The 17,536-nt window shown below is 41.3% G+C and overlaps 1 pseudogene; it reads left to right on the forward strand.

The window, feature by feature from the left end:
* LOC127450327 (SEC14-like protein 1) overlaps positions 1–17,294 on the forward strand; it is a 31,630-nt pseudogene extending 14,336 nt beyond the window's left edge.
* The last annotated feature ends 242 nt before the right edge of the window (positions 17,295–17,536 follow it).

The raw sequence follows: 17,536 nt of genomic DNA on the forward strand, positions 1-17,536 counted from the left end.
CATGTTTACAAAATCAGCTAGTTGGTGGGTTGACTGAAAGACTTGTTAGAAATGTCAGCCATACCATAAGAAAATTAAGTTTGTAGCAAAGGAACAAAACCTCTTTTATTTTGTTAATGTATGTCTATATTTCACTGTATTATAGTGCTATTTATTTTTTTATTTTTTTTCGTGAAAATCCTCACATGAGGTGTGCAACATTTGTAAAACAATATTTTCAACCAGCCATATTTCATGGTTGCAAAAGAAGGGGTCAAAGGGCTTTGTTTTCACTTTATGTTAACAATAATTATTTTCATTTAGACATTTTTAAGTGGTGACCACAGACTATTTTAAAATGCAGCCTTTTGTTCTTTACTAATCACACAAGGCCATTTTATGATTTCAATCTTAATCCAATCCATCCTGCACCATCTGAGGTCAAAATCTGCAGGTTTTAAAGCGTTATGGATGGTTTTCCAAGTGCCGCTTTCACATCTGTCATCTCCATAATAGAGAGACGTCACGTCCACAACGTCATTCTTTCCTTGTTCATGTGAACACGACAATGTACAAAAAGTTCAATATTACATGTTCTTAGGAGTTCCAACCCTTCTCTATTCTTTGGCTTTTATTATCTTTGGAAAGTGCATTATTATTCACAGAGTTAATTTCTAAAAATGGTCATATTTGTAATACTGGAATTGCCCATTTGTATATGTTGAACTATTTTTAACTGGACACATTGTCTTAAAAATGCAACGCTTATAGCAGGAGATGCACTTAAAAACAAATGTTTATCTGCATGTGTACATAGACCAAACAATGAATATATATATATATATGTATATATATGTGTGTGTGGGGGGGGGGGGGTGTGTACTGTATATATATGTTCCCTATCTGTCACTCACTTGACGTTGTGTCGCTGTAGTGACACTAGGGGTCAGTCTTGGGAGCCCTAAACACCTCTGCTTTTTGATAAAAGGCCAATGGGAATTGGCGGGTGGGATTTGCATGCCACTCCCCCGGACATACGGGTATAAAAGGAGCTGGCATGCAACCACTCATTTAGATTTTCTCTTCAGAGCCTAGTGATTGCATTCAGTGCACTGAATTCAACCAATCAAGATTGGTTCGGGGCGTGGCGGTAGACCTGAAGGATGCGTACTTCCACGTCTCGGTCTTACCTCGACACAGACCCTTCCTGCAGTTTTCTTTCGAGGGTCGGGCATACCAGTACAAGGTCCTCCCCTTCTGCCTGTCCTTGTCCCCTCGCATCTTCACGAAGGTCGCAGAGGCAGCCCTTGCCCCGCTAAGGGAAGTGGGCATCCGCATCCTCAATTATCTCGATGACTGGCTAATCCTAGCTCACTCTTGGGATGTGTTGTGTGTGCACCGGGACCTGGTGCTCACGCACCTCAGCCTACTGGGGCTTCGGGTAAACTGGGAAAAGAGCAAGCTCTCCCCAGTTCAGAGCATCTCTTTTCTCAGCTTGGAGTTGGACTCAGTCTCGATGACGGCGCGCCTCACGAATGAGCATGCACAGTCGGTGCTGAACTGTCTGAAGGCATTCAGACAGAAGGCAGCAGTTCCACTGAAACTTTTTCAGAGGCTCCTGGGGCATATGAAAACACTTCAGCACTGGCTTCAGACTCGGGTTCCGAGATGGGCATGGCGCCGCGGGACACATCACGTGGTCGTCACGGTGATCTGTTGGTGCCTCTTCAGCCCTTGGACCAACCTTGCATTTCTACGGGCAGGGGTTCCCCTTGATCAGGTCTCCAGGCACGTCGTGGTTACGACAGACGCCTCCAAGATGGGCTGGGGCACCGTATGCAACAGGCACACAGCTGCCAGCTCTTGGAATGGCCCGCGGCTGCGTTGGCACATCAACTGCCTCGAGTTGTTGGCAAAACTGCTCACCCTGTGGAGGTTCCGGCCATTGATCCAGGGCAAGCATGTGTTGGTCTGGATGGACAACATGGCGACGGTAGTGTACATCAACTGTCAAGGCGGTCTACACTCCCGCTGCATGTCACAACTCGCCCGCCGTCTTCTCCTCCGGAGTCAGCAGTGCCTCAAGTCGATACAAGCCACTCACATCCCGGGCAACCTCAACACCGCAGCGGATGCGCTGTCATGACAGGTTACGCTCAGGGTAGAGTGGAGACTCTACCCTCAGGTGGTCCAGCTGATTTGGAGTCAATACAGTCGAGCACAGGTAGACCTGTTTGCTTCCCGGGAATCCTTCCGCTGCCTTGTTTGGTACGCTCTGACCGAGGCACCCCTCAGTATAGACGCGCTGGCACACAGCAGGCCCCCAGAACTATGCAAATACGTGTTTCCCCCAGTGAGCCTACTTGCACAGACCCTGTGCAAAGTCAGGGAGGACAAGGAGCAGGTCGTCCTAGTAGCACCCTACTGGCCCACCCAGATGTGGTTCTCGGACATCACGCTCCTCGCGACAGCCCCCCCTCCGGTGAATTCCCCTAAATTGTTTCCCTGACGGTAAACTGCGTCTTCCTTGTTTTCCTGGTCACCGTGTTTGTAGAACTCCTTCCCCGTTGGGTAGGACCTACCATGGGATTTCTCCACATGACATACTTCCGACAAGACTCGGTAAGACCATGTGACATATTTCCACTCGAAATGCCCCCCCCCCCCCTCCAGGTGGGGTGTGTTCTCCGTGGTGTCTTCCCCTTGGGAGTTACCCCCCCCCACGTAGACAAAATTCCACTCTTTTTGGGGAGAAAAAAGAGGAAAAGAGGCCACGGCTGGGTTAGCCTGTCCCTATTTGTTGGGCAGTCGACTTATTCCCAAAGGACCGTTCGACGCTCATAAGAGCGTTCGGGGAGGTTACGTGACGGCCTGGTGTGCTGGCTACGAAGCACAAAGCGGTCTGCCCATCTTGCACTGCCAGTCCACGTAACACAATTCAGCTAGCTGTGGCTTTTGTATAGGGACCCCTAGTGTCACTACATCGACACAACGTCGAGTGAGTGACAGATAGGGAACGTCCTGGTTACTTTTTTAACCTCCATTCCCTGATGGAGGGAACGTGTCCCTCTTGAAACAACTCTGAATTACCCGCTGAAATGGCTGGGACCTTGTCTCGGCTCCTCAGCACAAAACCTGAATGAGTGGTTGCAAATTCCACTCGCCAATTCCCATTGGCCTTTTTTCAAAAAGCAGAGGTGTTTAGGGCTGCCAAGAGAGACCCCTAGTGTCACTACATCGACACAACGTCTCGTTCCCTCCATCAGGGAACGGAGGTTATGATAGTAACCAGGACGTTTTCTGACATTAATAATCTTTAAGTTTATTGTTGAATTTGACAGTTTAGCAGACATTTAGAGTCTCTAAATGAATCCCTTTTTAAAATTGCTGCTGCTAAAAATATGAAAGCATAAAAAAAATCTAGATAAACTCATTAATCTAGATTAAACCTCACTTATCAACTAGTTGGTTGTTCAGAGTTGAATGTCATTTTACCCTGGTGTTATTTCCCTTGTCTGGCCTTTAATTACTGTGCTGCTGTAAATGTCATGTTTGCCGGTGTCTGTGTTAGCACAGTGCTAATGAAAAATGACCTCCTAACCCACTGACTTCTGCTGCCTCCCTCTCTCCTCTTAGGTGAGTCCATTCATTGATGAAAACACACGAAAGAAGTTCCTAATTTACGCTGGGAATGACTACCAGGGCCCTGGAGGTCTGGTGGACTACATCAGCAAAGACTTCATACCTGATTTCTTAGGAGGATACTGTCTGGTGAGTGCTTAAAAACTGCAATTGCAGAAATATTAACCCAGAATTGCCATTGTTAACTGTATGTTGTTAACTAATATGTGTTGTTTTTCATTTAGCAGATGATTTTGTCCAAAGCAAACTAAAATTGAGGAAAAACATAAATAACTGATCAGAAGGAATCCAGAAATTGATAGTGTGGTCTCATACTTTTGGACCCCACTCTATAATTCAGACAGTAATGACAAACTCGAGAATCACTCTTGGTTTAACCTGAAGGATCTTGTTTCTCTTGTCTATTCAGTGTGATGTTCCTGAGGGCGGTCTGGTTCCCAAGTCTCTGTACCGTACAGCTGAAGAACTAGAAAGCGATGAGGTTAAACTGTGGACTGAAACCATCTACAAAAGTGCGAGTGTGTTTAAGGGAGCTCCACATGAGGTACAGCTCATCCACAGATAAAACTGAGCAATACATAGCTTGTATTGTTTACTTTGTGCAAAGTTCACTTGCAAATGTTGATAATTGGTTCCACCTGTTGGTTAGAAGCAGACATGCAGTGTGAAAGTAGAATTTTGCTTGTAATCATATACTGTCCTTCTGCTCTATAGAACACAGTCCTCTGTATGTACAGTATGTAGTTAATAGTGTATAATGATGTTCTGTGTTGCAAGGGTGGGACAAAATTCAGAATTTAAAAACAGGCTTCCTTTTATTTCATGGGTTTGAATTGGAATTGAACTATATATATATATATATATATATATATATATATATATATATATATATATATATATATATATATATAAATATTTAAATATTTAATTTAGTTCTTATCTTTTTTCTTTATATCTTTTTAGCATAGTGATTTTTGTAATATATATATATATATATATATATATATATATATATATATATATATATATATATATATATATATATATATATATAAAGTGACATTTTTGTATATCTAAAAAGTTCAATACTATCAAAACCCTTAAAATAGCCATCAAAACTTTGCAATATAGCACCACAAAATATCCACAGCATTGTTTTTTGGATAGCTTGAAAATAAACAGTCACATCATGGAGCATTAAATTCAATATATTTTCATATGGTTTTCACAAATGTAAAAAGGTGTACTTCTACATATGTATATGCCACATATATTTCAAAATACTACACAAATGGCCATTTGCATATATATATATATATATATATATATATATATATATATATATATATATATATATATTTTTTTTTTTTTTTTTTTTTTTTTTTCGCAAATACTAGTGGATTTCAATATACACAGTTCATACAGTATGCGGTAAAACATAAAACCTATAATTTTATATATGTTCATATATAGCCCTATATCAGATTTCTGTATGGGTTTAATGGCATTTCAAATGTTGATTATTACAGTAATATAATCTAATGTTTTTGGAAATACCCCATATGCTGTGTGTATGATAGAATTTAATGGGAAATTTATACTTAAAAATGAAATATGAAATCAAGGCAAAACCCCCTAATTTCAGGTGCTGATAGAGATTACTGATGCATCGTCGGTCATTACATGGGACTTTGATGTATGTAAAGGCGACATGATCTTCAATATCTATCACTCCAGAAGGGCCCCTCATCCAGCAAAAAGAGATGCACTAAGCACACACAACCTCGCCTGCCCTGGTAGCAATAATGTCCAACTCATTGACAGATCATGGATGCTTGGACAAGACTATAGCATGGTGGAGACAGCCCTTACCTGCAGAGAAGGAGAGAGTGTACAGGTAAAATCCAGCATATGTGACACTGTGGTGTGGTGTTAAAGATTTGGATTGGTAAGCAAACATTTGTAGGTTCAAATCCCTAGTGACAATCAATTAAGTATCAATTTTGTGCTCCCAGACTGATCCAGGGTGACTGTCCTTTTAGCATTGGTGTAGATTTGTGTATGTACTGTAGGGATATGTCACTACCAAAGTTAAGAAATTAATGACTAATCCCTACCAATTTTTCTAGTGATCGCAGTTGTGACTGAAAGAAATAGAAGTAATGTAGAGTTTTGTGTCATGTTTTCATTCGTAAAATTAACATTTTCTTTCTGTGCTTTACAAACTTTACATTTAGCCTTCCAAGGTACAATATAAGTTGTTCACTGGTAGTTGGTCATACAGTATGTAGGCTAAACAACAAAAACACCAAACAACTAGAATCAAGACTCTCTGTTCTCTGTTTCAAGCACTTTGTGTTTTTTACAGTTTACATTTTAGAGCCATACGATGTTGACTTTTACATTACAACCATTTTATTTAATCAAATTGCATTTAAACATGTTAAAAATCAATACAACTTTTATACACTTTAGATAAAAAATAAATAAATAAAAAAGTTTGAAATAATACATCTTCTGTGTATTGTTTGGACAGTTTTGGAGACTGTTTTGACAGCATTGTTTTGGAGAAACACTTACATATAAATGTGTGTCAATGATGTGACAGTCATTTTGTGGATATTTTACTTTATTGAAAAAAACTCATTTTTATTTTTTTTTTCCTGGGGATTAAACTTGTGTGACCGTCCAAAGACCATAAAAACAAAAAGTCCCATTAAAATCTGAAATTCTTCAAAAAATAAATGTTGGCAAAAGTAGTTTTGAATAATATTGTATTGTTATTTTGTTAAATAAAAATAGATAAATAAAAATAAGCAGTGAATCAATTTTGTCCACCAAATCAAAGTCAGGTGTAACCAACATGCATGTAGAAATTTGTTGTCCTGTGACAGAGATGACAAGATCCTCATCCTCATTTTTGTTAAAAAATATATCAGATTTGTTGATATTTTTATGAATATTCACATTTTGTTCAGGTCAAATGGAGTAACACTGAGAAAACATATTGATATTCGTGACACAAATATGTGTTATTTGTTAAAAAAAATAAAAAAATAAAATAAAAAAAATAAATCACATTTAACCTTGAAAAATATGTTTGAAATCTTTTTATTTGTATTTTTTATTTGTATTTTTTTTTTTTTTTTTTTATAAATTCGAGGTTTCATTCACATTTATTCAAGGAGCAAGTGTTTTAATACCTTTTACTTAATGGTTACACCATGTTTCCCTTTTTTTAACATATAGAAAAAGAAAATGCTATAAATGTTTATCAGAAATTTGATTTATATGAACTTGAAACTTCCTACTTCCTACCTACTACAATAAAATCCTAATAAAAGCCACTGGTCTGATGTGACAATATCAAAACTATAGTTGTAAAAACATGCATCGGTGTAGTTTGTTTTAAAATGCCTCTTACCAGTGTTAAACCAAACCTCTGCCCTTGGCCTAAGATAAGTGTTCAGTTTAGTGAATACTGATAAGTCGTGACACTTTCTAAAGTGTGAATTAAAAAATAAAGCAAACAATCTGTCAATGGATTCTTAAACCAGTTAATAAGAAGAGAAGTGTTTTAAGCTAAACTTTAATTTTCTTCTTGTGATCCACTTCATTCCATCAGGGTTCTCATGTGACACGCTGGCCTGGATTCTACATCCTGCAGTGGCGTTTTACAGCACTCTAGCATGTTCATCATCCAGCAGGCCGCGTGTGGATGACGTTCTGGCATCACTGCAGGTCTCCTCACACAAATGCAAGCTCATGTATTTCACCGAAGTGCTGCAGTCCACTGACTTCAGGTCAGTATATTTACTGCTCATTTTATACATATGGTAAAGTGTAGGCTATCCTTAAGTGCTTAGCATGAAAAATGCAGACCCACAAGAAAAATAAACATTGTAAGCAAACAAGGGCACATCATTTTGCTAAACCTTACACATTAAAAAAAAAAAAAAAACTGTGTATTTCAGTGTATTTATACTGCACTATACAGGTTTACTAGAAAGTGGTACCTAATTTCATTGTGCAGATGATATATATGTATATGCCAATAGGCATCTCAGAATAGCATTCTGAGATTATATTCTTCTCACTACAATTGTACAGAGCAGTTATCTGATTTACTGTAGACTTTGTCAGTTCAAACCAGTCTGGCCATTCTCTGTTGACCTCTCTCATCAACAAGGCATTCCATCCACAGAACTGCCACTTACTGGATTTTTTTTTTTGTTTTTTGTTTTTTGGCACCATTCTGAGCAAATTCTAGAGACTGTTGTATGTGAAAATCCCAGGAGATCAGCAGTTACAGAAATATTCAAACCAGCCCATCTGGCACCAACAATCATGCCATGATTCAAATCACTGAGATCACATTTTTTCCCCATTCTGATGGTTGATGTGAACATTAACTGAAGTTCCTGACCCGTATCTGCATGATTTTATGCACTGCACTGCTGCCACACGATTGGCTGGTTAGATAATATCATGGATGATTGTTGGTGCCAGACAGGCTGGTTTGAGTATTTCTGTAACTGCTGATCTCCTGGGAAAATATTTCAGTATAATATAACGGTTTGACTGTGATGCTAGCAAGGTTATCATTACATGAACAAAAACATGGAACGATGGGGACTCGGAATAGTAGTTAAATACACATTCGTATCGCTTTGTCACTGCCGACGGCTGTGCATTGTGAAACAACAGGCTTTTTTGAGATGCCAAACACCTCACCTTGAAAGTAGACGAGAGTAGACAGCTGCAGTCATGGGAGGAGTGAAATACGTTCTGTCAAGTCGGACATTTCTCACTTCTCGTAGTGGATCAGACACCTTCGAGATCAAAGGCAGATATCGCGGGATTCACATTTATGCGCTGTTGCTGATGAAGTGGATATAATTTAAATTATGTTGCTTTAAAATGAAAATAAATATGATGAAAAAGACACCCAATCTACCTGTTATTTAATTTCCCCCTTAAGACGTGTTCATCCATTTTTAGTTTATGAAAGACACGTATTTTAGATATTTCAGAAATATGATAACAATCACATATCCCATACAGAGATCACACTGTCAGATTGTTGGGAATATTCACATATAATTTATAAACATAAAACATGATATTAGATATAAAAAACAAACATTTTAGAAGAGAACAAAACATAATTGCTGTTTAAGCCAATGATCATTAAGCTGTGTCATCAGCAAGTTGTTTCCCATCTTGCCTTTAATCAGCGCAGTTGGGGGAGAGCATATGTCAGCATGACATCAGAGCAAGTCGGACCACACTCTGACACATTTTTAACTGGTATGCACCTCGCGGTGATCACCTGTGATCGGCAATGCACAGATATTGCTCATTTCGAACGAGCCTAACATCAACGGTTAACCCTCTGTGGTCTGAGGGTGTTTTGGGCCCTGGAGAAGTTTTGATATGCTTTGACATTTGTGCTTTTTTCAGTTGCTTAAAAACATATTAATGGCTAAAGTCTGATAACACTGTATTCAGCACAAACTGGGCTACAACAATATGTGAGCAACCTGTATGTACTTATGTTTGTATTTTTGAGAAAATAATGTTTATGCGTGGTTTTTGAAAAAACTAAAATTTTAAGTCACTGAAATAAGGCCATATAACACACACTAAACACTTGTTCACAAGACTTTTGAGAACTGGATCTTGTAGCCTAGAGTTTTTGCTACAAAATAATGTGAAAACCATCCTGATCACTCATTCATACAAAACAATATAGTAATTTAACTTTTGTAAGACACTTTTAGTGTTAGAAAGGCCATATGCGAGGAGGCGTGGATGATCATGAATATTGATGTGATTCACACCTGAGGAGACAAAGACCCCTCCCCTGAGAGAGAATGAATGTGAGGAGACTTAGTGATTGAATGTATTATTTGTAGCTTATTCACAAAATCAAGTTTAAGTTAAAAGAATTCATCTGACTATACATTTTCTTTACATAAAGACTTTACTTAAAAACTTTAGACCTACACTACCATTTAAAAGTTTTAGATCGGTAAGATTTTTAAATGTTTTTAAAAGAAGTCTCTTCTGCTCACCAAGGCTGCATTTATTTGATCCAAAATACAGCAAAAACAGTGATACTGTGAAATATTTTTACAATTTAAAATAACTTTTTTCTTTTGAATATATTGTAAAATGCAATTTATTCCTGTGATCAAAGCTGAATTTTCAGCATCGTTACTTCATCATTATTTTTATATCATATTACATATCATATTTATATCATACAGCATACAATTTAAATACCTGCTTTAGCTGAAACAACATTTAAATGTAAATAAAACTTGCCTATTAGGACATATTTCAAATTTCAATACTTTGAATACAGGCTGTAAATTCTGGAAATAGTCCAACTAGTATAATATGTACATGTTTATATAAAATAGCATGTCAACTAACGTAAGTAAAGACTTACTCATTAGAAATTGTATCCTCGGCTGGATCAAGTCGCTCTTCAAAATGCAAACGTTCGTCGGAGTCCTGCTCTTCTTCTGAGGAAAATGTGAACTCTTCCTCACCTGTGTAGTGTGCCATCTTCCAAATGCGCAGGAAAGTGAATGAATCTGATGATGAACTTGATGCTTTTTAAGGCATTGTTGGGGGCGTTTACCGTTTGCATTGATCGCTTCAGCACATTACCGTATGAATAGCGTGCTCTGCTGGTGGGTGTGATCACACTAGCGATAATTAGCTGAGCCAGGAGAAACTGTACATCTCTTTGTTTCATACAGATTACATTGCACGAGAATATTTGTTTTAAATTTGAATTGTTTTATTTAAAAGTAGACATTTTAAGCTTTCTTTAGACATATGTTTCATGTTTGTCTGATAAGTATTTGTGGAGTTTCAATTTTTGTGACGTGTTTTAGAAAGATGCTCGCGGAGACAGAGACGGCTGAAAGCGCACCGTTTATTTTCTTTATTTTACAAAAGCACAAGGTTTTGTTGTTATTGTGAGTGTACACAAATAAAAGTAGACCCTTTATAGTCTCTAATGATGTCTTACACTTATCTGTATGCCCAAAAATGATGGAGTATTTTAAGTTGTTTCCGCTGTTATGAGGGAAAAATCCAGCAGGACGCATCGGCGCGTCCGTCGACCCCAGAGGGTTAAGAGCGCTTACACCCTCATGATTGATACAGCAGCGGCCAATCATGTGCTTGGCAATTGTGGTCCAACCCAGGCAGATGGCTTGATTGGTTACAGCTACAGACAATTGCATGCTTGGCTACAGCAGCCCGTGAACAGTGAGAAGCGGCACACATGAAACTTCTCATTCATTAACAGACTGAATGAACTGGTACATGTACCGACCGACTGAATGAGAGGGGCATGTTTTTTGTTTACTTCAGCATCGGCATGTGAGTCTACCTTGTTCATCATGGAGAGAATTTGGTGGAAGAGCTATTAATTTGTAAAAGTAACTGATGTTTATACACATTAAGGGGCTGTAAAATGACTCGCGTTAGCGCTGACGAATACATTGAAGTCTATGAAGTGACACGTCAGCGTAACCTTGGCTCCAACTTCACACCAAAGTGTTTTTCACACACGTTTTGCCTCACAAATGATGTCTTTGAGAGTACAAAACTACATTAAATATTTTAAAACTGTCAAAATTTATGAAGAGATATTGAATGACTCATAATGTATTTTAATTCATTGTTACCTTGTCGTTTCTGAGTATCCATTGACCCCAGTTATTGAACTACAGTAATTATATTCAACCCCCCCCCCCCAAAAAAAATGCTAAGACCTAAACATGAACAAGTCCAGTTTACTTTCAGCAATCAAAGCAATTGGCATTGTTCCCTATCTGTCACTCACTTGACGTTGTGTCGATGTAGTGACACTAGGGGTCACTCTTGGGAGCCCGAAACACCTCTGGTCTTTGAAAAAAGGCCAGTGTATTTGCATACCACTCCCCCGAACATACAGGTATAAAAGGAGCTGGTGTGCAACCACTCATTCAGATTTTCTCTTCAGAGCTGAACAGTCGATGCTCACTGAGCTGAATTCTCACGGCTGTTCATTCACCTCTGCTGGATCTGATGGCACATTTCAGCGGCTTCTCCCCCTCTGCACCGGTGTACTGCAGAGAAAGCCCCTGGGCACTTCGGCAGAAATAAAAGAGTATATTCTAAAAAAAGAGTATATTTCTCTAAAAGAGCGGCACACACGGAACTTCTTTTTAAAGATGCCCTTCCGTTTGTGTGTTATTCCTGGTTGCGGTCATTATCTCTCACCTTCTGACGGTCACGATTGCTGTCTTTCGTGTCTGGGCATGACCCACGCAGAGACAGCGTTCGTGGATGGGTCATGTACTCATTGTGAGAACATGACCATGGCAACGTTGCGGTCGCAGCTTATCTTCATCAGAAAGCAAGCCACCCCAGCGGCTCCCAGCCTCGGTCCTTCTACCTACAGGTATGAGGCCAGCGCGGCTAGCATTGGGGGTGATTTGGGGACCTCAATGGGACCACGTCCACCAGGTATCCCCCCACGGACCTCCCATTCCCCAGCATGCTCGTCGGGCTTCTGGATGAGTCCAACAGCTCATCTCATGGCGACTTCGACCTCTTGTTCGGAGCTCATGAAGGTGATGAGCTCTTGAGCGCGGCACTGGAGAGCGGGCTCGTCCAGTCGGACGTGGAAGCCTCAGCTGGGCTTCCCCCCTCAGGTACGGTCGCCCAGTCACAGGCTGACATGGAGATGAAGGACATGCTTTCCCGGGCAGCCACGAGCATCGGGCTAGAGTGGAACCCTCCGCTCTCCCCTGAACCCTCACGGCTCGATGATTGGTTCCTGGTCCCGCGGTGCCGCACACAGCCATGCACCACCCCAGTTCCTTTCTTCCCGGAAGTGCATGAGGAGCTGACAAGGTTGTGGGAGGCACCTTTTACTGCCTGGTCCCAATCTTTCAGCTCCCCCACCCTCACTAACCTCGATGTTGGGGCGGCCAAGGGGTATTGGGTGATCCCCTGGTGGATAAGGCGCCCGAAGCTCCCATCCAGGGCCTATAGGTTTACGTAGTCCCTGACAGCCAAGACCTAAGGTGCCGCTGGACAAGCCGCCTCCGCCCTGCACGCCATGGCTCTCCTGCAAGTCCACCAAGCCAAAGTGCTAAAGGAACTGCACGAGGGTAGTTCCGCCCTGGGATTGATGCAGGAACTGCGCTCGGCGACCGACCTCGCCCTCCGGGCGATGAAGGTCACGGCACGGTCTCTCGGACGGGTGATGTCCACCTTGGTGGTCCACCCACGGTGGTAGACACGATCACTCAGGCTAGGGCTCCCTCTATGAGGTGCCTGTATGCCTTGAAGTGGCATCTGTTCGCTAAGTGGTGTTTTTCCCGACGCAAAGACCCCCAGAGATGCGCAGTTGGGTCGGTGCTTTTCTACCTGCAGAAGAGGTTGGAGGGGTGGCTGTCCCCCTCCACCTTGATGGTGTATGTAGCCGCTATAGCGGCACAGCACGACACAGTGGATGGTAAGTCCTTAGGGAAGCACAACCTTATCATCAGGTTCTTGAGAGGTGCTAGGAGGTTGAATCCCTCCAGACCGCGCCTCATTCCTTCATGGGACCTCTCTGTAGTTCTTCAGGGTCTACGGGGAGCCCTCTTTGAGCCCCTGCAGTCAGCTGAGCTTAAGGCACTCTCTTTAAAGACTGCCTTCCTGACTGCACTCACTTCCATCAAGAGGGTAGGAGACCTGCAAGCGTTCTCTGTCAGCGAAACGTGCCTGGAGTTTGGTCCCGGCTACTCTCACGTGATCCTGAGACCCCGACCGGGCTGTGTGCCCAAGGTTCCCACGACCCCATGTAGAGATCAGGTGGTGAACCTCCAAGCGCTGCCTCAGGAGGAGGCAGACCCAGCCCTGACGTTGCTATGTCCGGTGCACGCTTTACGCATCTATTTGGATCGCACGCAGAGCTTTAGAGTCTCTGAGCAGCTCTTTGTCTGCTTTGGTGGACAGCGGAAAGGAAGCACTGTCTCCAAGCAGAGGATCGCCCACTGGGTCATTGACGCCATAGCAATGGCATATCACGCTCAGGACGTGCCGCCTCCTGCAGGGCAACGAGCCCATTCTACCAGGAGTGTGGTGGCCTCCTGGGCCTTGACCAGTGGTGCCTCTCTAACAGACATTTGCAGAGCAGTGGGCTGGGCAACACCCAACACCTTTGCAAGGTTCTACAATTTCCGGGTTGAGCCGGTTTCATCCCGTGTAGTGGCAGGCACAAGCAGGTAAGTCCGGGACAGCTGGCCGGGTGTATTGCTTGCACATAGTGCCTTTCACCTCCCCTGAGCTGAAGACGTGCGCTGTTGACTCCCGGTCGTGTTCACAAAGTGTGTTCCTTGGATGAGTTCCTCCGAGCCCTGTGGCAGACGAGTTTGCGGAGAAACTCGCTGCCGGCTCAGTACATGTGCAAACTAAGCCCTGTACTGGGGTAGGTGCTGTGTTCGTTCCCCATAGGTGATCCCATGCGATGTATATCTTCCGCTAATTTGTTTCCCTGTTGGTAAACTGCATCTTCTTTGAGCAGAGGCCCCTCTGCCCCAGTCACCATGTTTGTAGAAACTCCTCCCCCGTTGGGTAGGACCTACCATGGGACTTCTCCACATGACATACTTCCGACAAGGCTCGGCAAGACCATGTGACATATTTCCACTCAAAATACCCCCCCCCCCCCTTTGGGCGGGGTGAGTGACACCTCCCCAGCGTAGACACTGGTGGCCCCAGTCGGTTAACAAATTTCACTCTTTTTTTGGGGAGTGAAAAAAAAAGAGGATAAGAGGCCATGACTGGGCTAGCCTGTCCCTATCTTTTGGGCAGTCGACTTGTCCCCGAAGGGCCATTCGACGCTCATAACAGCATTGGGGGAGGTTATGTGTCGGCCTGGTGCGCTGGCTACGAGGCACACAGTGGTCTACCCGTCTCGCACCACCAGTTCACGTAACACATTTCAGTTAGTTGTAGCATTTCGTATAGGGACCCCTAGTGTCACTACATCGACACAACGTCAAGTGAGTGACAGATAGGGAATGTCCTGGTTACTTTCGCAACCTCCGTTCCCTGATGGAGGGAACGAGACATTGTGTCCCTCCTGCCACAACGCTGGACTACCCGCTGAAATGGCCGGGACCTTGTCTCGGCTCCTCACCACAAAACCTGAATGAGTGGTTGCATACCAGCTCCTTTTATACCCGTATGTTCGGGGGAGTGGTATGCAAATACCACTCGCCAATTCCCATTGGCCTTTTTTCAAAGACCAGAGGTGTTTCGGGCTCCCAAGAGTGACACCTGGTGTCACTACATCGACACAACGTCTCGTTCGCTCCATCAGGGAATGGAGGTTATGAAAGTAACCAGGACGTTTTCAATGTTTATTGGTTCCTGTTCCTGTCATGTCATGTGATTTCCTCTTCCCTCATGTGATCTTGTCATGTGTTTCCCCTGTTCATGTGTCTTGTTTTCATTGGTTCATTGTTTGATTACTTTGTTATTAGTCTTGTCTTTTCATTGGTTTAAGTTCATTTAGTCTTGTTATCTTGTTTATAGTTTAGTCTTGTGATTGGTTGTCTTGTTTACCTGTTACCCATGTCCTTGTATTTAAGCCCTCATGTTTGCCACTGTCTAGTGTCAGGTATTGTGTATGTAACTTTGTTGTATCTTGAAGTCGTGTTTTAGTCATGTTTTAGTCATGTCATGTCAATGTTTCGTTTTGTTCACGTTAAGTAGTCAGGGTTTTTCGATCTCACATTTGGAAATAAACTGCACTTGGGTTCATCACTTCACCATCGTCTCTTCGTCTGCCTGTTTCCAGCATCGTTACAGTAGCATGGTGATTCAGCCTTAATACCTCGGGATGTGAATTAATTTCAATAATTCTATAAATTGCGTTTACATGACCACTTATGTTGACGGCTTATTAAGCATAATCAGTGTAAGAACATGCATGTAAACGTGCTCAGAGATGCTGTCTACTCTGGATGTGTCCGTCACGTTGCACTTTCTTGCGCCAAAAGTAAACAAATGCCCTGTTCTATTTTGTGCTGCATGTGCTGGCGCTGCTCTTGCCAACAAGACAAATAAAAAGCTTAGAACATTCGCTTTGACATGTCCAGTGTATACAGCCTCAAGGTGTTATGACGCAACATTGCTCGTGTACAGTGTAGACAGTGTGTCACTTTTCAACACAGGTTGGAAATTTGTGACATCAAATGGTTCTCAGAATTTTCTTCAGATTTATTTATTTATTTATTTATTTTTGGTAAACTATTCCTTTAATACAATTTAATTTATTCACAATGCCCTAAATACTGTTGTATAATCAGTTGAGTGTTTTCTTAGATAGTTGCATAAAATCAGTATAATGTCAACTAATGTTAAGCTACTTGTATAATAATAATAAACCTTTATGTCATTAAATTGCTGTCTTTAAAGTAGCTGGTGGTATACAAATTTTGTGTCAGCCTGTAAATGTGTTCCTCTAAATGTGTGTTTGTTTTTCTTTCAGGGGCTCCATGAGCAGTCTGGAGTCAAGTCACAGTGGCTTCTCTCTGCTCAGTGCCGCCACCACCTCATCCAGCCAATCACAGACGAATTCAACTATTTCAAGATAGCATCTTAATTAAGCTGGAAAGCAAGAAACTTTTGTTTGCAAGTTTAGCTAAATTTCCTCTTCAGTGCCAATTTATGAACACGATGGACAGAATCATCGAACAGAACATTACGTTAATTGTTCATTGTCCAATACCAGGTAAGGTCTATGGAAAGCATTTGTGGAATTAATATTGATTTCCACAAAAACAAAAATGACTCTAAACTCTGAAGTTTTTTTCTTTTTTTTTTCTCACAAAAGCAATAGTAATAGTTATAGTAACACACAATGGCAATACAAATTTAAAATATAGCAACAAGATTTAAACATTATATGTGTTGGCACATAGTGTGATAGATTTGTTCTCTGACCTGTGCAAAGTTATACCCAGTCTTTCAACTTCAATATCACGACCACGTAACACTGCTAAACAAGGTGAATATCGCATTATACATACATTCAAGAAAGGGACAGTTTGCATGGAGCAAACTCCACTCTGCTTGTGTACACAAGAAGTACATTATCAGAAATGTGTCCGCTTGTATGAATTATAAAAAATGAAAATTTAGACTATTGAACATCTCCAATAATAAACAGTTTTTTTTTTTTTTTTTTTTTTACTGAATAATATATGCAAGTGTTTTTACCAAAATTCAAGCTTTTCATTTCTGCTTTTAAACCTTCTGGCCCAATTTACTTCCATTTTGATATCATTACAGTAACCACAAGAAAGAATAAAGAAAAGACAAAAAAAAAAAAAAAAAAAACTATGGAATGAGATAACTTTTTTTCATAACCGACATTATGCCACAAATGCTGTTAATAGAGATGAACTGAAGAAACTGTACTGATTCCAGAAGATCCACCAAACATTGCACAAAACATTACATTAAAAATGCAGATTGTTTGTGTAAGTCATGATTATTTTCAGGATGTTCAGCTGTGCCACAAAGGAATGAAAGCACAAATTTGCAAGTTTCCTGTACATTGTTACAAAAAAAAAAAAAATCTATAAATATGGTTTACCTTTCTTGGTTGTCTAAAAATGTTATTTACCTTTCTTGGTTGTCTAATTCAGTGTTTCTCAGCCTTTTATTACCTTAAATACCCCAACAGCACCATTAGTAAGGATCAAATGCGCATAATTAGAAGGAGAGCGATCAGTGGCACCTGTGACCCATGAGGGAAACACAAACACAGAACGAGTCAGACAAACTCACCAGAGCCATGACAGTTCTGTTGGAACAGGTTTGTTGCCACAAGGTGATTACC

This window comes from Myxocyprinus asiaticus, chromosome 13 (genome assembly GCF_019703515.2).
Source record: "Myxocyprinus asiaticus isolate MX2 ecotype Aquarium Trade chromosome 13, UBuf_Myxa_2, whole genome shotgun sequence".
Classification (NCBI taxonomy): domain Eukaryota; kingdom Metazoa; phylum Chordata; class Actinopteri; order Cypriniformes; family Catostomidae; genus Myxocyprinus; species Myxocyprinus asiaticus.